We start from the raw sequence: 22,825 nt of genomic DNA, 5'->3' as shown, positions 1-22,825 counted from the left end.
ACCTCTCCATCTGCAGCTCTGACTGCAGATACTGGCATGCTCCAGCTCATTTAGCTGGATGGGTCTCCTCAGTTGAGGTGATCGACCTGTCTGTAGTCTTGTTTCATTGCTCCTGCTCCTTGGTTTTGTCTTTTCTGCACTCAGCCTCAGATTAAAACCAGCAGGGAGAGTGAAAGGCGTTCAGTGACCATTTTTTTTAGAACAGAATGAGTTGTGCTACACTTCAATGTGTGGAACAGGACCTTAAACAATCATCTGAAGATAAATACATCATCAATGGAGATGAGAGACTTGTACCAGGCTACTTTCTTATTTTGGCCTTCTTTGGTTTCTTTCTGAGCAACAGAAAAAGACTAGTGGAAGCCAACGAGCCCCAATTCAGCCAAGCGTGCTCTGGACTTGCATAAGTCCCTCTGATTCACTGGTGTGTGGATGCTGGATGGAGGGAAGAGTCTGCATTGGGCTGAGTCACTGTCCTCAGCAGACCTGGTCCTTTCTGCAGAGACAATTGGCTTCATCACAGATCTGAGCACTGGGGTGTTCTTACATGATAGGTGTTCAGGTCTGTGTCTGTTCTAGCAGTTTATTTCTTATTACATTAATGGCATAGTTTTGTATAAATAAACAAAGTCTTAGTTTCCTGGGAAAAATGATGCTTACATAGCACTTACAGTTCTCAAAGAACTTCTGTTCGATCTCCACACTAATGTGGTTTCGCAAGAAGACTGAGATTATTTTATTGCCCCAGGATGCCAGGAAATTTTCATTTGACTTCCTCAGATCTCTAGGATAAAAGTGGGACAGTAAAGAAAAGAATTCCCTTTGCTGTCTTAGATTTCTGTCCTTCAGGAAAATATGTTATGTTTTCTAAGATCTGATATTCTGTAGTTTATTTTTAACTTAGTGACAGTATTATTTTACTTTTTTTTTTTTTCTTTTTCTTTTTTTTTTTTTTTTTTCACAGAGGAATATCTTGCCCTCTGCTGCTTCCTGTTCCTGGCCTTTCTTTATAGGCTTCTCTTTTTGTGCAGAGTGTAGATAATTCTTTTCACACTTCACTGGTTTTATTCAATGTACATTTCCTAGAGTCGTGTGCAAGGTTTGGTGCTGAAAATGTCATGCCATGGCACACTGTTAGATATCATGAGCACTTAATGAGGAACCACACATCTTCAAAATACAAAATCCCAAAACTCCCAAAGCAAATCCAAGCCCATCCTTTTAACCCAATGTGAATTTCAAGAGCAACTCCCTCCAAAAGTTTTTTTTTTTTGTTTGTTTTTGTTTGTTTGTTTTGTTTGTTTTGTTTTTAATCATTTTCAGCAAAACCAGGCTCAAGTGGGACAGAGAGAGCCAGGCATACCTGATTGCAGCCAAGTTTTCCTCAGCATCACAGGAGCATTTATGGCATTTGCTGTGGGAATAAAAGGCAGTGGGGAGCTATTTCTCATGCCTTTTACTGCTCTTCCAGCCACAGAGGATGCTCTTTGCCACTTTGACACTATGATCCACAAGGAGCAAGGGCAGCAAGTGTAGGAGCATTTCCATCAGAAGGATGATGGAGGCAGGATGCATCACCGCTTACTGGCTCAGGCCATTTTAAGGTGGCATTGTATTGCTGAGATGATATAAAGTAGTCTTGGAGAAACTGGCTATCAGGCTTACCAACACTTGCTTTCTTTTTCTGTTTCAGAAAAAAACAACAGAGAAACAAACAAACAAAAAACAGCATACTATTAAAGCAGGGCATGTGTTTCGGAGGTGGCTTGGGAGATGAGATGAGATACTGAACCTAGAGTTTGAAGCTTGGTTGTGGGTTACTGTGATCCGGCATATAACTTTCAGGAACTGCGTGGGTCACCAACATGAAAATACCTCCCCTTTTTTCTTCAGCTAATCTGCATTAAAACAAAGGTTATATTGTTCTAAGTACTATCTCATGTCAACAATTACTGGGGTAAGTCAGTGTTTGTTCCATTATTGCTTAATCTGGGCAAAAACTGTATTTAGCTAGAGAAACGTCTTCTTACTTGGCAAGATTCTGGATCTCTGTGTACCCTTCTCCTAATTATCAGTTCTTTATTGAGATCTTCGCAGACAAATCTCCTGTATTTTCAGAGGCAAACACTGAGGGCAGCTGGCTGCAGGGAGCAGTGTGTGGGTGAGGTGATGGTTTCTGCTTGTTTGTTTGCTTTATTTGCTGTTTTTGTTTTATTTTTGTTTTGGAGGGTGGCGTGGCTGAAATGCTGAGGAGCAAGAGTCTGTCTTGTGTCTGTTCCTATCCACTGAGAAATGCACAGAAGTAATTGGCACGAGGTTAACAGAAATAGTCGTGGTTGTCCTTAATTCCCTTCAAAGGATAATCAATTTGCCATTGTCCCCATCAGGCCCAGAGTTAGCTCAGCGAGGAGGGTTTCTGACAGTCCTGCTTACAGGCTCCAGACAGAGGCTTTCAACTTAATACAGCCAAAAAGGCTTGCAGGTCAGTTTCTTTTACAAAAACACACTTTTTGTTGACTTAAACATTCTCCTGCAGCTACGCTTTGCTCCTGTGTGGTCACTTACCTTGTGTCCTAGCCCCAGCCAGAACAAATGATGTATGGCGAGCTCAGAAGAGAAACACTGTTCCCTACGACATGCCAGAGCCTTCCCCACGTGGCTCCTGCGACGGCATGGTGAGGCAGATGAAATCTCTGGGACACAAACCCGTCTTTCTCAGTGCTGGTTCTACGTCGTTAGGTTTCCTCCCATTTCAAACATCCATGTCTGTTAACATAGTAATACACTGACTTGACGTCTGGACTTTGGCAAAAGGCATGCGAGACCAACATCTTGGGAAGGGAATAGGAAGGCATGTATGTGAGTCATGCACTCTCTTTTTACTTTTTTTTTTTTTTTTTTTTTTTTGCTTGGATTTTGTTTTTCCACCTTTTGTATGGTCTATTTTCTTCATATATCTGGTGGGTTATTTACAGATAAAAACTAAACTGTAATACTAAAAATTCTGTCTCTGTTTTCACAAGCCTTTTGGTGGCTAAATTGCACATGAAATGGAAATCCCAACTTTTGCCCTTGTAATAACATATCTGAAATCCATGTCAGACACTAACTCCTTCAGATTTTATTCTTCTGCATACCCCTCATTTGTACACAGAAATGTCTGGATCATCTCCTGTCTCCATCCAGATTTAGTAGCAGAGTGCTGCAGTGGGACTTCTCACTGTAATACTGAGCCTTCCTGCACATATTCTGTTCTATTGATTTCACTGACATCTCATTAAAAGTTATTTTCATTCCTCTGTTTTTAAGAAATGTTAATAGCGTATTAGTTTGGTGCTGCTGAAGGGACTCTACACAAAAACCTTTGACAGTAAGATTGATAGACCTTAATATATTACTTACCAAACTCTTTAAAGATAATATTACTTTTCAAAGAACTAGACTTCTTCCAAGCAGCATCTTTTGCCCAGCCATCTTGTTATACAAACATGTCTGTGGCTTTGAAATGGAAATAATTTATTCTAAATAGCTATATTTTGATTTCCCTGGGCCCCATAAGATACGTCCTTCAATTCTTATGAGGGGGTTGAGTTCAGTATCTTGCATTTCTCATGCACTGAGTTACAGTCTGATATGGTTTTCCTTTTTTTTTTTTTTTTAACTTAGAAAACATGAAGTATTTCACTGTACAAATGAAAGAGGTATCAAGCAGATACAGTACTAAGTAGAAAAAAACCTCTTGTCAGAAAGCAATCAGTTATCTCCTTAATACTTTATATATATACATATATATAACAATCTCAAAATATTTTGACAATCAAATTCTGTGGTTTGAAGGTGACAGACAAAAGATCTTTCCTATGCCAGATGAACTTCCATCACAGAAGGCTAAAATCTTAGTCAGGTTATAGTATTAAGTATTACATTACTTTCTCATGTTAACGTTTGTTCAGACATATGTTCTTTTCTTTCAAATCTTGTCGGACTTCGTATGCCGTTTTTATAAGACAGCCTTGACTCTGCACTAAACCATGCCACTAACACGTTACTTAATCTAACTGGCACATTGTAAAATTTTACACATGCGCTCATCCAGATAATTACACAATTAATTTTCACTTAGTACAGCTGAAACGGGGATAATGAAATTTCCACTGGTGTACTGTTACGTCCGGGGGTTAGGGGTCAGCTTCCTGTTTGGATAAGGGTGAGTTTAAAGAGGATTTCTGACAGTCTCCTTACTTCAACTGAGTCTAAAAACATTGCAATGGAATTTCAATTTACAGCTAAGTTCAATGGAAGGAGCAGATGTTGGGAGTGTGCCACTACCATTCTGGGAGTGCTTTCTACGCAGGTGTAGACAAAAGTCAATGTCCTCCATCCTACTCTTTATATGTAGACAGTGCTAAGCTGACACTTGATATTAATTTCTGCACTGAACTGTAGCTGCTCAGTGCTTTGCAGAACTATCCCCAGCCTGAACAGTTATGGAAAGTCTTCCTGTGTTGTATTTTTTTTTTTTTTTTTTTTTTGCATTTTCAAAGAAGTCTTCTACACAGAACACAAAAGTGGGGCTTGTCCCTCCAGGTCTGTGTGTTAGGGAAGTCCACACAATAAAAGGGAACCAGAAAGAACTGAGATGAGCTCCCACATCTTTAACAAGACCCCAGCTTTGGCATCAAAACATACAGTGGTATATAAAACCAACAACATTTTTATATTAAAATGCAAACTTTGTGACTTTAAAATTGTAGTGTTTCTGATGGCTTCTTTCCTAAGTTGGAATAAGAAGTATAATGTATGGCTTGAAATTTCTATGCATGCAAATTTGCTCACACTTCTTACTCTGTAGTTGTCCCCAAAATACTTGCTCCTATCTGCAGAGCTTTACTTTTTTATTCTGGCCATTCCAGACAGCTCACCTTAGCTGGGAGTTAGAGAAGGCAGGTGCTGAAACTCCCAAACATGCAGTTTTTGTTTTAGTAAAATGTCCTTATTTCAACCCACAAATTCTCATACTTTTACTTTCTGATTCTCTGCCCCATCTCACCTGGGCAGAATGAGCGAGCAGCTGGGTGGTGCTGAGCTGCCTGCTGGGGCTAAACCACAACACACCAGCCAGCCTGGGGTAGCTCGCTCTGCCTCAGTGCCAACCTGAAACCAGGCCTTCCTGACTTGGAGCCAGATGAAGGCAACGTCAACATTTCCATCCATGGCATGACCTACAGGATTAGGTCCTAAGAGGTGAACACGCTGTCAGCTGGTAATAAATAGATAATATGTCAGAGCACATCTCTAGTGAACAACAACTTGTCATACGTATTTCTGTGGTGCTACTAGGCCTTGATCACAGGCTGGGACTTCACCATCCCAGAATAATGTGGAACAAAAGGATTACTTGCAGGAGAGACAGATGTTTGTGTAGTCAATTATTCTGTGCATTTCTTCTCTCTCTTTCTGCCCAGCTTCTTCAGTGCTTTTTATATCATGCAGATCAGAAAGCATTAGCACTTGTTATAGTAGGCCTTGTTGTTTCTTCATTCTCTTCTTTCATTCTCTTTTAACCTCCCTCAAGATTTTTAAACTCATTTAGAAGTCCTGCTTTATTCAAAACTTGAAGTTTCATGCTGTTTTCCTCTATTTCAGTCTCTTTGATGCCTTAAACATACTTCACATGTTTTTAAGGCATCAAAGTGTCTTAAATTATATGCTCTCCTTCCTCAAGTAGCTAAAGATGTAACTAATAAAATCCCTCCTCTGCAGACCACACCTTATGTTATCAGTGCCCAGAGACCAGCCTCAGACACCTGGAGCTACAGATGGATGCACTATATAACCCTGACCATCAGACCTGTCTACACATTTATGAAGAAAGGTGGAAACCCTCCAACACAGATATTTCAAAAGAAGAATAACAATTCAGTTTTACTGATCCATTGGGAAAAAAAGACACATGAACTGAGTTTACTAAAGATCCATAGACAGTCTTTGCATCTCCTTTCAACATCAAGGGTTATCCTGACAGCAAAGGGCATGTATATGCTTTACAAAAGGAAGGAGATGATATACTGCACTATAGACATTGCTGTTTGTTGGTAATTTTGTCTCAGAAGTCAAAGCACCAAGTGACATTTGTATGTATGACATTAATCGTGTGACTATGCATACACATATGTACCTTCAAACAAATAAAAGCAACATGTTTATTATTAGAAGTTTTGTGTTATTTTTAAACTTAATTGTATTACAACCTCAAAGAGCAGAAATTGTATTTCTAGACTAGTAGTTAAATGTAAAAAAAATACACCATAGATAGAAAACGTGTGCATTAAGGAAAAATCCAGAAACACTTCTATTTCATTTTGAAATTTGACCAGCCGTAGCAGCACCACCACCTTTGTTCCAACAGTGAAAAGTAAAGTAAAAGTAAAATTATACAAGACTAAATCATTACTTTAATATACTTCTGATAATAAAATTTTTCTTCCCTATTTAGCAGCAGCTTTCCCACTCTCAGTATGCATTTTTCAAAATATCACAGTGTCTGTGACCATATGTAACTAGAAAGTTGCAGAGCTTACTGCAACATTGAACACTGGGTGTGAGTAAGCCCCCTGGGTTGCTGCAGCACTGCAATGCACTGCAGTCACCTCTATGCAAGCAGGGATGCCCTTGGTGAAGCGGCAGCTAAAAGCACATATTCTATTTGAGTTCTCTGAGTAACCTTCATCCCTTCAGAAATTTTCATGTTAATAAACAATGTTTTGGCTTACTCTGTACCGTTTCTGTTTGTATCATTGCTGTCTGTGAAATGATGTGAAATAGAGGGTCATTTCCATTTTAATTTATTTTATAATGTCTGCCCAGCCATCTCTCTAGCTTCCCAGGTTGCATGGAATTGGCAGCGTATAGCCACGACAATCTTCTGCAGCAAATGGTGGTTCAGTGCACGCTCAGCGTGGGAGTCAGAAACTCACTTTAAAACCAAGTTAGTGGGGAAAGATACACTGGACAGAAAGGGAATTGTTCCCTCTTAGGACAATTAGCTAAAATAAAGAAAGGATTGTCCTCTGGAGTCTACTGTTGATGAAAGGGAGGGCCCAAAACAGTTCTTGCTGGTAGCCTAACCATAGATGGCTGACTTCCAGTGAGACGTATTCCACTGTTACAAGTCTATTGTTTTTGTTGTTGTTGTTGTTTTGTTTTAAAGTCTTATCTTCTGAGTTTCACTAGCTTCTCCCCATGGTGCAGGCTAGCAGGCTCCTTAACAGTCTGTGCAGAGATTTTGTCTGCATTCTCACTTCAGGAAATGATCTTTTGTTCGAAGCTGCCACACTGCACACATCGTTTTAAAAGGCAAAACGGGCTGCTGCTTTTCTGCCATTTGTGCAGCAGGTATCTTGTCCTTCCAAGGGCTTTTTAACATTTCTTGCTTTCAGTACAGGGAGGTCCTATGCACAGCTGCAGGTTAATGGTATCTGTAACAAATTGCTATCTATTTTAACAGGTGCTCCTCCTGTTGCTCTGCTCCTCCAGAGCCCATTCCCTTCCTTTCTCAAGCATTTAGGAGATGTGCTGATAAAGGTACAGTCTTTTGCTAAGCAGACTATGCAGTGAAGACAAATTGTGTGATAATAATAAAAAGAGTAGTTATGCATTCACTGAGACTACTTCACTCACCACAAATTGCCTGCGTTTGTTTATGTCTCCCTTTTTGGTTAAAAATACATCTTTTTTATTTTTTCTCTCCATTTGCCCAGATTTTTAGTCTGTTATTCCTGGCATTCTGATGTCTCGTTATTTCTCCTCAGCTTTAATATTTATTTTTTTATTTTATTTTTGAGGAAGTGGAGGTGCTTTTCTCCTCTCTTCTCTCCTTTGGCCTGACAGTCCTGGAGCAGGTCTATGTGTGAAATTCTCCAAAATCTCATTGATGACATCAGTGCTGGCAACTTCATTTCCTTCCCAAAGCCTAGAATAAGCTTTGGCTTTCTCTTTGGTATTTTTAAGAAACCTATTAGGTAATGAAATTCACATTTACTATCTACAGACAGTCATGGTCTATATCGTGGCATTTAGCCAGTGTCTGTCATGGAAGGGTAGAATAAAGCTTCTTCCGTGGTAGAGTTATATTTGCAGGAGCACCCTGTGCTCTTCAGGCCCATGATATGCCGGTGGGGAGAATGGAGAAGTTGGAATGTAGCAGCAAGAAGTGGGAGAGGAAATGTCACCCTGGGGCTCTACAAAGTCTCAGTCTCCAGAGCAGAATGGCAATTTTCCCTGTAACATCATGAATAATTGTGGGGGGATGATTGTTCCCCTTAGTGCACAACGCAGTCTAATTATATTCTTAATACTGCAAATGCTTAAAGTACACTGTGTAGTGTTGTGTTTTTTGTTTTTTTTTTTTTTGTTTTGTTTTTAGCTTTCTGATGAAAGAAAAGCACTAAAAATGCTCTGCTCTGAGGAATTACCACAACATATTTTTGATGTTGTAGCGAGTTTCTTCCCCTCTTTATTTAAACAAATTTTGATTAGGAGAAAAGGAACATGAGAGCTTTCTGTTCTCCCTTACAAACAAAACTTCCACTGAGCACACCTCAACATCACTCACGATTTTGTTTGTATCCTGACAGCTGGATGAATATTGCTGTTTTCCAGGAGTTTTGTATGAATGAAACACTGACATCCCTGCTGGTCATCCTGGAGGAGATGTGCTGTCACCTGCAGAAGGTGTTTTCCCTGGTACTGCAGGTAGCAAGCTGCTGGATTACACAGCTACACTGCCAGTAGTTGGGACCTCTCAGAAGAGATCCTGAGCTCACACCGAACATCTTGAGGACACGTGGAGGGATCCTTGGCATCCCCGCATTCCTAGCCCAGAGCCTCGTCTCTAGGGAGCTCAGAGCTGCTGTGCCCCATGCTCAGGAAAACCAGGCAGGCTGGCCACACAGGCTATAGATGTACCACTGGCAAACAAGACTCCTTTTCTTGTAACAGGAGTCAAAAGTTTGGCAACTAGTGGGCATTGTCCCTAACCCAAGTGAACTGCAAAACCCGAGAAATTACAGGAGTTTAGTGCTAACTGTTTTCATTGGTGCATGGGGAGCAGGTAAGCTCATGGAAAAGAGCATCGCTGGGTGGTAATAGGGACATGGAAATCGCCACGAGTCCACAGAGTCCATTGTGACCCCTCCATGTCACAACTGGAGGAGGGTGACAGGACTGAGAGGACAAAGACCCGCATGTGCATGCTCTGCTCTTATGAGTCCCATATTCTTCCCTATACTTTCCCTTTTGGGTAGCATTAGAGGCAGGCTGCTGGCTCAGATGGACCTTTGGTCTCGTGCAGTACAGCTGACTGATGTTCTCAAGAGAATGGCACAGATAGTATCCCCCTGTGGTGAGTGCTCTGCTTCTGAGATGTATCAACACATTTTTATGCTACTTATGGGCATAAGCTGTCCATCTAAAACAGTAACAGATCCCAAAATGGGTTTACTTTGAACAGACATCTGCAAAGTTTCCTCCTACTGCAAATATAGGGTATTGAGGGGAAAAAAAATCACAAGATTTTTGAACAAACATTCTGGAAAGATATAATTTTTTATTATTTTTTTTTTTCTGAACCATAACTTGATTTTCATGTCCAGACTTGGTCAGTTGATATGTTTTTTTCATTAGAATGTAAAATGTTTTGAGTCTAAATTAACACTTTTAGCTTTACTTAGTGAGAAAGCCAGCTTATTACTCCCAAATAATTTACAAACAATATTATTATATGAAAAAAAAGAATTTAATGTAATCTGGCATTTATGACTTCCACATAACATCAGCTGCTAAAGTAAGAAAACAACAAAAATACCCCTTATATTCAGAAAAAAAAAAAAAAAAAAACCACCTTAAACTAATAAGCATGTTCCTAATATTAAAATCAAGTCAGAGATCCTATTCACTTTCATTACATATAATTTATGACACTTGGATGTAGTTTAATAAGGTCATAAAAATGCCAGTTGTGGTATCTCATAATACTTTTTATAAACTGGTTTTACAGTCTACCCTTTGTTCCAAAGTTCAAAGTGACAATTGAAATGCACAGGTTGCCCAGGGGTTCAGACTTGTTGCTGGAAGTACTGACTGGTGAATACCTTAATTTCTAATATATCTATTTATTTTTTTCAAAATCTTGGTAATTGTGGGGAACATTCCTTTCCTCCAGATGTGCCAAAGCTGATATTTTTCAATTTAAAGAAAAATATCAAGAATTCAGTAAAAGGAACACATTTTATTGCTGTACACTTTTTTCTTTTTTTTTTTTTTTTTTTGATGAAATAAAAACTGTGCAACATTTATTCCTAAGCAGGTCAAAGTCAAACAATACTTCTAAGTGCTGTTACAATAGTGGCATTATATTGTCCCTTGTCAGCTTTCAATTACTTCATCCACCTAGCTGATCACTGACTTATTTCCTGGCTTAGGTAAATAGGGCTTTTGGTGCACTTCCCTTAAGTCATTTCAGAGAAGATAAATTAAATAATGATTGCAATTTAATATTGTGATAGTGCTAAAATATTTCCTTCAAGCTTCAAGTTTGACCACAAGTTTCCAATAATATACTTTTTTTCACTTGCTAGCTCAAACCTGAGGTTTTATTAAATTCTACAGCTGCAGTCAGTATTTATGTTTTCATCTAGCAAATTGGACATTTTAAATAATAAAGAGCATGAAGTTATATATAAAAACAGATAACACTTGCAATTCATTTAAGGTGGAAACTTTATTTAAAATTAATCAAAATCCTCACAATGTGGCACAGAGGTCCAAATTCTTGGTTCATTATACTGGAGTAAATCTGGGGAAAATCCATTGACTTCACTGAGGTTACTCCAGGATCCCAGCCAAATATTCAGAACCTCAGCTGGGCACGTATTCCTAGGGGATGCAGTACGCCATGTGCACTGGGTCCTCAAGTGTGCAGAGGTCGTCCCTCTAGGGAGGATGTCTCTCTGATTTTAGAGAGGTGGCTAAACTGTCCCGACGGATTGGGAATCAAGGTTCAGGTGGCCCGTTGGTATCAGCAGAGGAGCCTTTGTAGTGAAGATCTCAGTCCTGCAGGTTTCATGGCTGGTCCCCTGCAAGGGAGACTGGGGACTGAACAAGAGCTAAAAGCCTGGACCACAGCTGCAGAAATGAGTGCTGAAACAGTCTTCTTCCCTTCAGATAGGCACAGTCCTCGTTTCACTTTGACCTTGCACTTTGATGGTTCATCTGTATGTTCCCTTTAGGAGAGCAAACTAATAAGCAATAGAGTATATAGTCTGCACTGTCTGCAGATAAATGAGGTGTGGAATCCTCATTCTTCACTTTAAAGTCACTGTTCCCATCCACCGCCATTTATACCTTTTCCTGCCATGTGTACAGTGAAGCATGTCATAGCTACTTTGGGGGAGCAGAATGCTGCATATAGCAAGTCTCCATGTGAAGGAGCTGTTGGAGGGATGAGAATGGACCTGTGTTGACAAATTCCTCCTGCTTCTCTTCCCCTGGCACCCCAACGTCTTTTCTTTGCTGTGACGATAGCTGTTTTTACCTGTTTTGACCTTGTGTCATAGTTTGTGTCAGCTTTGTCTTGCATGTCAGCAATAGTTTTCCAAGAGGGGAATACCCAAATAGAGCTTTCAAGATAGTGCCCGGAAAGAATACTTAAGCATAAACATGTTGGGTTCACTAGCTCAGATGGAGAGCAGACATTTGTTGTGGATGAAGTTCAAGACATTTCTAGGGAGACACATTACCATCAGTCATGTTCCTTTTAGCCACCCTAATGGATGGAAGCATCCTAATGTGGCGGCAGTGTGCACACCCAGCAATAGGTTCTCCCTGTTATTAGAAGCCTCTAATGTTTGGGGACTAGTCAGAGATGGGGGAGGAAAGGGTCATACTAATGACAGAACAGCAGCAACTTGTCGCTGGCAGGTTGAGCAAGTAAAGAGCACAACTTAGTTCTTCACCTTTCAGACATCTTTCTTTTTTTCTTTTTTTCTTTTTTTCTTTTTTTTTTTTTTTAATATGAAAGTGTCTGTTTTGTACCCAAGATACTGAGCCCCAGGAAATTCAGCCTAGAGGTGGTCTTTGACAATTTAATCTGTGCTATTTCTGAAAAACACAAGGTCTTCCAGTTTTGTTCGTAGGGCTAGAGGCAATTTTAGAAGTGGGGAATAAATAAAGAAATAAATGGGGTAAAAAAAAAAAAGAAGAAAAAAAAAAGAAAAAAAAAGAAAAAAAAAAAAGAAAAAGAGCTCATCCTGGGAAAATAACACCAACAACTTACAGATGATCTGATCTCTCCCCTTCCCACTGTACTGCAGGAAATTCTGACTTCATATTTATTTTCTTTTCTTTAAGATGCTAACTTGAAAAACAAGAAGAAAAAGAATCCCATTTGTGGCCAAGCTCAAACCACACAGAAACAGCTCAACAATAAATACATAATGCAAAGGATTTCATTGAATTTACAAGCAGGAGGCTAAAGTAAGACAGAAAGCAGCAGAAAAATTCTGGTATTTAAATGGATATAAACCTTCTAATCATGTTACTGTAGGAAAGTGAACTTAAACCAATATTTAAGTTGTTGTGCCAAGCTCACCCCTGGCATAAACATGTTGTAAGCATCAAATAATGGAACAAATCTCTGAGCTATTCAATATGTGGATAAGGAAGTGCCACATATGAGGGAGGTCTTCACCAGTGCAACTGAGCCTTAGATTGATGGGCCAGTAGCAGAGGATAGGAGCTGGACATTGGCTGTGTGAGCACAGCCACCATCTCGGGGGTGGAAAGTTCAGGTCCCCCCTCCCTGCACTCCCCTCTGGAGCTCTGGGAATCCTGCCTCATCCCTCCGCTCTGCGCAGGGGTCAGGGACGCCTGCAGAGAAGCGGCAGCAGTAGCGGGGAAGCAAAGACAGCAGACTTCCTCTCCCAAAGAAAATAAAATTATTTCTGTGGGTATGGGAGTTAGCTGTTGCTCCAAGGAAGGGTGTCTCCCTCGTCTTGACATTGGAGAGCCGGGTCGTCTGCCTGGATGTCCAGACAGCATAGCCTAATCCCTTCCCTGGGGCACGGTCACCATTTTAGTCTGTTGGTGACATTCACAGAGTTCATTCCAACGTGGAAAAACAAAACAAAACAGAACAAAAAACCCTAACTTTTTGTTTTGTAGAAAGACTGTGAGAGAAACAAGAAAGGTAGCTGAACTCTAGGGCAGATTTTCGACCATCAGACAAACTCCAAGAGGAGCTACGCATGCAAAAAATCCTTCTCTGCTATCATTTCCGGGGAGTCCTTTGGGAAGATCCAGCATTTTGCAGCCAAAGGCCTATGATCAGCAAAGCATCTGGGCTCCTAACTCCTCATTTCAAGTCTGAAATACAGCTGAAATCAGTGGGGAGTTTAAACAGGAGTTGGGAGATTCAATATTTTGCTGAGCGTTGGCCACCAATATCAGTACGCTGCTTAACTCATAAACTATATTTACAATTATTGCTCATATTCATCCACTGACACATTTCAGATGCTTATAGATGCTTCTAATAGTATGCCATAAATCACCCTAAAGAACTGGGATACAATTTTTAGAGTTCAAATGGGAATACTCAGTAGATGTGAGTGTTTGCGGGATCAGGACCTATTTTCCAGAACAGGTGCTTAAATGAAATGATGAAGTCATTATAGTTGAGGAACTTAATACAGAGAAATAGCTCACATTATACTAGTACCTATAGGGCTCTGGCATAAATACCTAAATTAAAAATTTGAGAACTTATTAGGTAGGAGGATTAGATTTGGCATTTCACTTAGAGAGCATTTTGTGGATGTGGGAAAAAAATTAACTTTTTTTTTTTTTTTTGTATATAGAGAGGTATTTTTTACCACCTGGAAAAGTTGCATGGTTTTGACATCACTTCCACTTTTTTCTGCTTTTGAATTTGCTTCCTTTCTATGCTGCAAGCCTCCTTAGTGCTATGAAAATCACGGTTTGCTCTTGAAATGTGCATGTGTTCAGGAAAGCACAAAATGTCTATCGGAAAGGCAATATAGTGCACTCTTTGTGGTCGAGAGTGTGGGAAACTCCATTTAGCTCATTTTCATGACAGAAGCACTGAACCACATTAACACAGAAGGAAGACGTAGAAAACGTTTAATGGTACTGCAACACTTTGTTTATTCTTAACTAAACCTACATGGCTTCCAAATGAGCCCACTATGCAATGTGACTACATAAGGTTAACTGCTGGGTACATTAAGTAAAATACTCTCTCTTAGATGCTTGTTTAAGTCATCATTTCTGATCATTTATCAGACTTAATGTGCTACAACAGACTGCAGGTCACAATGTGTCATTTCCAAAAGAACTTTGACTTTTCCCTTTCTAGGGTCAGGAGCCGGTAATGTTTAACTGAAATCACTGCATTGCACTTCATAGCTTCCAGTGGATCCACCGAGGCTTTGGAAAGCTGCTTGTGCTCAACCAGGGTGCTGGCTCCAGATATGTGTGTACTAAAATCTGAGGACACTGTTTAAGACAGGCAGTCAGCTGAGGTTCAAGCTGGCTGCAGAAAAGCCCACTTCATTTGCGGGATCGTGAGAGATACAGGATAATTATTTTTCCAAACTGATAGTGGGATTTCTCTCTGGAGAAAAATAACCAAAACACCCCTACCCAATGAAGGTTATTTGCATGGAATTCAAGAAAAAATGGAAATTTTGGGACACAATTTTTAACATGCCATATGAGGGTTTCTTCTATTTCCTTATTCAAGGTAAAACAATGGGGCTATTTATCCGGTGAATTCTACAGCTAAGTGAATTATTTGCAGCAAAAACTTTGCTTGATGCCTTTACTTTCCCTTTTAATCTAGAAAATATGTGGATTTTTTCAGATCTATGATTTTCTTACAGGCTGGGGTCACATTGGTGGGGATTAGACAAGGATAACACGGAGATGAAGAGACATCTTCTGTTGTCTCCCACTTCCTCTTTATATGCTGGGCTGTAGTGTGTTTTCAGCTGCATTTGTGGCTCCAAAACAGAAAGAATAAGAGGAGTGGCTATATTAAAAACATAAATCATGGAACTAACATGATATGCTCCAAGTATTGTGCCACACTTTTTTTCCCATGTATCAATCCCTTACTCACATCCTACATGTATGCATAAATACTACAGGTGAAGATGGCACTGCTGCATCTATCATCTGACACTTTTTATTATAAGATCCTGCTTTCAGGTGCTAATAGTTTTACCAGATTCCAACTATTCAGGAATGATTTGTGTGTGTGTGTGTGTGTACTTGGATATCTCCTGGCTATTCATTGATCTTTGGAAAAGTTTCGGTTAAGATGTTTGTGTGTTTCTGAGAGATTTGAGGAAAATGTGTTGCTAAAAAAAAGTTATTCGAATAATTCATTGATAAGTGTTACCTATTCGTACTCTGGGGAAGAGGCCTGAGATTTGCACTAGTGATATGTCTTTTGTCAACCCAGACAAAATCTGCCTAAATTGTAGGATGTTTGAGGTACCTCCTTGTTCATAGTATGACTGATGAGTCCTCCAGAAACTGCCCATTTCCACGCAGGCAGCCTGCACCATGCCCCTGTAGAGGGTGCCCAAGCAAGTTCCCCTCTCAGGCCAGCAGGACCATCCTGGCTGCTTCATGAAGGTGGAGAAAAGCAGTTGGGAAACATAGATGGAGGCTGGGGACTGACTAGGAGCAGGGAACAGTAAGAACTTCATGTTCTAGGGTGCTGGGAAAAATAGGTTCATGTTAGTTTCTCACTCCTTGAGTTAATACAGTGAGAGACTGACATGAAGTGCCTAAGCAGAAAGGAATATTCTGGTCCTTAAGCAAGATGGTGTGCATTAAAGAAGTCCTACGAGACACTCTACAAAAGTTAAAAGAAATTAAAAAATATTGACAGGCAATTCTGTCCCTAAGTGGGATAGGACTGTCAGAAAATAGTACACAAACACATACTTAAAGACCATTTCATAATGTCATATTCTCAAGGGAGCAGGGCAAGTCCGTGTTGTCTAAGGATCTTGGTTTTCTCATCTTCTAAAAATTCCTTTGCTTTTTATCTTACTAATATTATTCCAGTGCAACTTCTTGTGTTGTAGTAATTAAATGACAACCATTATGTAATTCTGCAGGTTCAAGAGAGTTTTCAGATTTATGTGGACCCTAATTTGAGAGGAATCTAAAACACCAGTTATCTGGGGAACTATAAAACAAAAAGGCTGTACGGATCATTTGCTTCCTTTTTAAATGTTCGTTAAGCTTAAATGGGTACATTTGAAAGGAAACTGAATGAGGAGATCCTCTGTGAAGAGGACTGTTATGAAAAGTTACCTGTTCTCACACAGGATGTTCAGAAAAAAACAAAACAAAACAAACGAAACAAAAAAACTACTTGGGAAGGAAAATCTTTAACAAACTTTAGCAACTTACAGTTAAATGTAAAAAAAAAATACTAAAAATGCTGAGCTTCCAATTCATGAAAGAAAAACTAATTGAGGGAAGAAATAAAGGCATAAAGAAAAAGAAAGATCCAATTAATCCACAAAATGAAAACAGAACAAAAAGAAAAATCCCAACTAACCCCAACCAGTACTCCTTCCCTCCCCACAAGAATAATAAACATAGTAGAAGAGAGATGTATTTTGTTTTGATTTTTAATTCAATATTTTGCATTGATACAGAGGACTTACTCTTTCTCAAAAGAGAATTCAGTCATTGATTAGTTCTGACAATTTAATATTGCTTTATTGTCCAAAGTGCATGGGGCATCTCACAGAGTAAGTCCTTGTGAGACTTCTGAGATCCAAGAACCTTCAAGAACCAGCCAGAAGCCAGAGGCAGGATGATCAACAAGAAAAAACAGGAATGGCACGAGTCAGTGAAGCTGTATTGAGTGCTCAGTTTCTTCCTTTTATTGACCTCCTCTTAGCAAAAGTTCTCTCTGGCTTAAAAAGATTTTTAACAAAACATTATTTTTAACACCAAGTACTTTCCATCTGGTACATCTGGTAAGATGGAAAGGAAGGTGGGGAAGGAAGGGGAACATGAGGCATAGACTTACAAAGGCATGAAATAGTCCTTCAAGTTCAAAGTAGTCTGAGACATCTGCAAAGGCCAACAATGTTCACATATTTCTAGCCATACCACTTAGCACTTTTGTGCCACAAGGTGTTATCTGTACAGGCTAAGAAAGAGTCATGGCACTCCTGTATGGTCCGTACGGTTTGTTCATTATCAACTTCCATACTGAGAAACTCAGGAGGAGCGTCTATGGGCTGCCTATTCAGACTGGAGTTCTGAGATCTATCTGACCCATCAAGAGGAAAATATTTCTTTTAAGCAGGTATTTAAATGCACCCTCTAAAATTCTTTAACTGAGCACCTAAAAGTACATGGAAAATTATTTTTGTTGCCTTATTAATAATTATCCTATACATGCCAGCTGCTGGAACATAATTTAAGAGTTTAAAATGCCATATAAAAATTAAATAGAAAATTCAGCATAAAATCCAAATAGTTCCAATCTGCATGTTTACATTAGTTTTTCTTTCTCTCTCTCTCTTTTTTTTTTTTTTTCTTTTTTAATTTTTTCTCTTCTCTCATTCAAAAAAAAAAAAAAAAAATTGGACACATTGCTTTTTCCTCAAACTTTTCCCAATTGCACAAAAGTCACAATTTGTCAGGAAACACGAATGTAAAAGTTCAGCCTTATAGGCGAAAGTTTTGGAAAGTTACGAGCAAATGAAAACAGGGACTTAGAATAGAAATGCATAGGCATCCCTAATTACAGCTGTTGGTAGCTCTCCAGCTATACTGCAAACGACATGTGTTTTTTTCTACTTTAAGTCCTAATCCTGTTAGTAGATGTGTCAGCGTGGAGCCCTGCAGCTGTGGAGCATTCCCCCAGCATCAGAGGGACGTCTTACGAGCAGAGGATCCACAGTGTTCCTGCCTGCGCAGCCAACGTCAGCTGCAGATGGCTTCGAACACAGGGAATGAGAAAGAATAGAAATCTGTGAATGGTGCTAACATCTGATGCGATGAGTGGGATTCCAGTGGTGTTAAAGCAGTCAAAAATGAGCGTGGAAGCAGCTAATTAATTCCACAGGTTTAGAAACACAGCGTTGGCAAGCATTTGGGGTCATATATAACATATACAATGCATTAATAAAAGATGAAGATTGAACGATAAACCACCCAGGCTGTGCAGTAATCCCACTAGAAAGTATTATCTGAAGCATCTTACTGAAATAAGTCTTACTGAGAAAGACGGATTAAAGCCTGAACTATATGTTTACTGGCTATTGTTAAAATCAGTATGACATCACTGTCAGCTAGAAGCTTCCAGTTATGTTTATGGTCATGTAATTTCCAGGATACATGCAAGAGTCAGACTTTGAAATGATTGCAACATCATTATTGTGGGTCCAGAAGTCCAGAAATTTTGGGGATTTTCGTGGGAAGAACATTGTAGTAAAGGCTGTTGGGTAACCACAGCAGATATGGCTGAACAAGATAACATTTTGGTCCGGATTTACAATAAATATCTTCTGTCCTAAAGAAGATTACTCAATCAGCATTTTAATACATTAAAAACAAATGTATGTTAGGAGATGTCTCTGAAGTAAAGCTGTGGTCCTGGTGACTCAGTGGAGGAGAAGGCTGGAGCCTGGCTTTGAAAAGGAGGAGAAGGGAAAAGAAAAAAGGGTGGTGGCCCAAAAGGGTACAGTCCTCTGCGGAGTATAGTGCCTGTTGGGGTGCCATTGGTAGGATGAAAGCAACCAGTGAGCACCTGACAAAATTGCTTCCCGTGCTGCTGCAAAGTTGTATGTACTCAAAGGCAGAAAGCAAAAGCTTTTTCCAACCCTCAGGACTTGCTGTAGGATGTCAAAGCTAGGAAACAAGCACTTTTGTTTTGTTTTGTTTTGTTTTGTTTGATAGTACTGAGAAGTAATCTACAAGTTTGTGATTACCCATATTTTTGGCCAAAATCAATAGCAGGTGCCTTATTTCAGGCTGTGCCTCATTTTTGTGTTTGTACAACATCAACACCTTTAATCTTGTTAATAGTGACAGGGAAAATATTCACTTCACTCATTGCAGCCTTTATATAAGGCCAGTCTGGGCTGTACAAACATTAATTAGTTGATATTTGTGTAACACTTTAAAAACTTAATGCACTGTGTAAGTGCTAAAGATTATTATTATTTTTGAGACCCAAACAAGAATTTAGTGGGCAACACTGAAAAGAGTTGCTATAATAAAATGGCTAGAATTATGGATTAAACAAATAATGTGAAGTGTAAATTAAATAGACTTAAAAAAAAAATCAAGCTGTCTGTTTGCATCCAGACTAACACTAAAACTATGTGAGCAACATTTCCAAATAAATTTACAGAGTATAAATTTTATTCCAATACTCACTCTGCATTTTAAGAATGATTGCTTATGGTCTTAGAAACACTGCGAGAAGTGTATATTTGGAAGAGGACTACTGTATAATTGCCAGTAAGTTGTGTATTCCAGCATGTGCTAATGATTTTTATTATTTTTTTTTAGTAAGAATATTCTGAGAACCCTATGAACTTTTATATATCATAGTAATGAAACAGAAACACATTTTCTGGTGCCAAGTTTCTATTAAATCATTCTTTAGGAAGGAAAAAAAGTTTCATCCCAGTACAGTAAGCAGGATTTTAATGCAAAGCTTTACAATGGGTCTGGCAGGGGATGTTCTGAAATAATGAAAATGTACAGAACAAGCTTCAGCCTTAAACAACAGTGGTAGTTGATTAACAAACCAAAATAAATATTTTTAAGAGAGTTCTATCTCTTTAATAGTCTTCTAGGAAATATGTTTTATTGTAGCTGCTCATTGAAAGGCCACTGCTCTCAGTGGCTGTTACTCACTATTACTGTGAAAGGACTAGAGCCAAAGCATCCCTCACGTCTTCTCTGCAATCTGTAAAATCAACAGCTAGCCTTGATCTTTCATATGACTTAGTCATATGTGGGTTAGATTTAGGAAAAAAAAATAGACTATCAAAAGAAAGATAAAACTGATTGAGACTGAGAACTCGACATGAGATGTTTAACATCTGAGAATCTTCACAGCTGAAAGTTGTATAACACTGTTTTTCTTCCTCCCACACCAGGAATTTACTATATGATCTGAGCTGTTTAGACCCCATTTCTCTAGTTTATCTCACTTTTGTTCTTGGCCCTTGGTCCCACTCATGTCCCCATGATAATTTCTTTATTTTAACCAGTGCTAATCACACAACAATCCTGAGAGCAGAGACACGCACCAAAGATTTCCCCTCAAGAAGGCTTGGAATCACAGTCTACTTTGTGTTTCCTGTGATGCCCATTCAGTGTTGCAGCCCTTCACAGAATCACAGAATCCTCTAGGTTGGAAGAGACCTCCGAGATCACCGAGTCCAACCTCTGACCTAACACTAACAAGTCCTCTACTAAACTATATCACTAAGCTCAACATCTAAACATCTTTTAAAGTCCTGCAGGGATGGTGACTCCACCACTTCCCTAGGCAGCCCATTCCAGTGCCTAACAACCCTTTCAGTAAAGAAGTTCTTCCTAATATCCAACCTAAACCTCCCCTGGGGCAACTTTATCCCATTCCTCCTCGTCCTGTCACCAGGCACGTGAGAGAATAGACCAACCCCCACCTCACTACAGCTTCCTTTAATGTACTTATAAAGAGCGATAAAGAGCCCCTGAGCCTTCTCTTCTCCAGGCTGAACAAGCCCAGCTCCCTCAGCCGCTCCTCGTAGGACTTGTTCTCCAGATCCGTCACCAGCTTCGTTGCCCTCCTCTGGACTCTCTCGAGCACCTCGATGTCCTTCTTGTAATGAGCGGCCCAAAATTGAACACAGTACTCGAGGTGTGGCCTCACTAGAGCCGAGTACAGGGGGACAATCACTTCCCTAACCCTGCTGGCCACACTGCTTCTTATGCAAGCCAGGATGCTGTTGGCCTTCTTGGCCACCTGAGCACACTGCTGGCTCATATTCAGCCGACTATCAACCATCACTCCCAGGTCCTTCTCTGCCTGGCAGCTCTCCAACCATTCCTCTCCCAGCCTGTAGCTCTGCTTGGGGTTGTTGTGCCCCAGGTGCAGGACCTGGCACTTGGCCTTGTTGAACTTCATACAATTGGCCTCAGTCTATCCATCGGTGCAGCCTATCCAGATCCTCCTGCAGAGCCTTCCTGCCCTCAAGCAGATCGACACACACAACTAACTTGGTGTCATCTGCAAACTTACTGAGGGTGCACTCGATGCCTTCATCCAGGTCATCGATAAAGATATTAAAGAGAACTGGCCACAGTACTGAGTCCTGGTGGATGCCACTAGTGACCAACCTCCAGCTGGGTTTGACTCCATTCACCACAAATCTTTGGGCCCAGTTATCCAGCCAGTTTTTAACCCAATGAAGCGTACGCCAGTCCAAGCCATGAGTAGCGCATTTCTTGAGGAGAATGTTGTGGGAAATGGTGTCAAAAGCCTTACTGAACTCAAGGTAGACCACATCCACAGCCTTTAACAGTGGCATACTGTTGCATATTGTGGTTTATTTGCTTAGGTGTAGGGTCCTTTTCTCATGCACAGTGGCATACTTGGAGCCAAAGTGAAGGAAATGGCTATTCAGGCATGTCTGGTATGAGCATGCTGTTGTTTTGGGCAATTTGGGGCTGATGGCTTCCTGTTTTTTTTTTGGTGGAACTCTAAAACATGAAGATGACAGGAAAAAAAAAAAAGCGGACACTGTGGCCTCCACCTCCTCCTCTTCACATCTCTGTCCTTTGTGGCCACACTAGTGAGCTCTCAGAACCAGCCAGATGCGGAGGCTTTGGTCTGGCATAGCAATGGTGTTAGAGGGCATAATGAAATAACTTTAGAGGGCAGCCAGCCCACATGGAGGACACGCAGAGCAGACCCTCAGATTCCTGGTGCACTTATGTTCTTCTGAGGACCTGGTCTAGATGGCTTAAAACCTGTCTCTTCCAGTAGGTAACTACAGCTTTTGGATATCATGGCAAAAAGTTTCTGCTATCACCAAGGGAAAATAAGAAAGCAAGAGGTACAAAGCCATAAAATGACTCCTAACTTCTTCAGTTCTTCTTGAAATTTCTGGCCACAATATGAAAAGAGGGTAACCCATAACAGGTTCCTAAAAGCCTAAATAAAAGACAGATTCTACCATGAGATATGTGGCAAACTGTACTGGGAGGGCCAGACTGTGATCCTTTGCTGACAGGACCCCACTAGAGTCTCAAGATCCCTGTGCCAGATAGTTCCAAGAAGAAGCACTGTGCCACTGCAGCACTTGACAGAGGTCCTGTTTGATGTTGCTCAGAAAAGTTTCTTGCAGTGATTGAATAGAACAAAGGATTTTTTTTTTTTTCCTAGAGGAAGCTGCAAAAGCACAGCAACTGTCAAGAAGGTGTGCAGCCAGTGTAAAAGTGTTACATCCAGAGGTGCTAAGTAACTGAGCCCCTTACTGACACCACTGGAGTGGACTGATGTGCATCTCTCTAAAAGCAGGTCACTTGTCTAGGTACTTTGGCTAAGGACAGAGGCAACAGAAATGATCACCTGTGTTTGAGAACCATTAAATAATTAAAAGAAAAATTGTTTAGAATTTGTTTAGACAAGAACTTATTCCAGACCTGCACTTCTGACTGTTTGATATGAAAAATATACAAAAGTGTAAACGCTTATGGA

At 40.0% G+C, this 22,825-nt stretch overlaps 1 long non-coding RNA gene across 3 annotated transcripts; it reads left to right on the top strand.

The window, feature by feature from the left end:
• Positions 1-1,444: 1,444 nt before the first annotated feature.
• LOC110351580 (uncharacterized) lies at positions 1,445-6,215 on the top strand. Of its 3 annotated transcripts, none has more exons than XR_002399193.4 (4): positions 1,445-1,604; positions 1,694-1,957; positions 2,388-2,482; positions 5,764-6,215. It is a non-coding gene; the product is annotated as an uncharacterized lncRNA (long non-coding RNA). The 3 variants fall into 3 exon arrangements; XR_002399192.4 differs by lacking the exon at positions 5,764-6,215 and adding an exon at positions 2,578-3,628; XR_002399191.4 differs by lacking the exon at positions 2,388-2,482.
• Positions 6,216-22,825: the final 16,610 nt, after the last annotated feature.

Source organism: Anas platyrhynchos, chromosome 3 (genome assembly GCF_047663525.1).
Source record: "Anas platyrhynchos isolate ZD024472 breed Pekin duck chromosome 3, IASCAAS_PekinDuck_T2T, whole genome shotgun sequence".
Taxonomy (NCBI): domain Eukaryota; kingdom Metazoa; phylum Chordata; class Aves; order Anseriformes; family Anatidae; genus Anas; species Anas platyrhynchos.
This window is presented reverse-complemented; position numbering and strand designations above follow the sequence as displayed.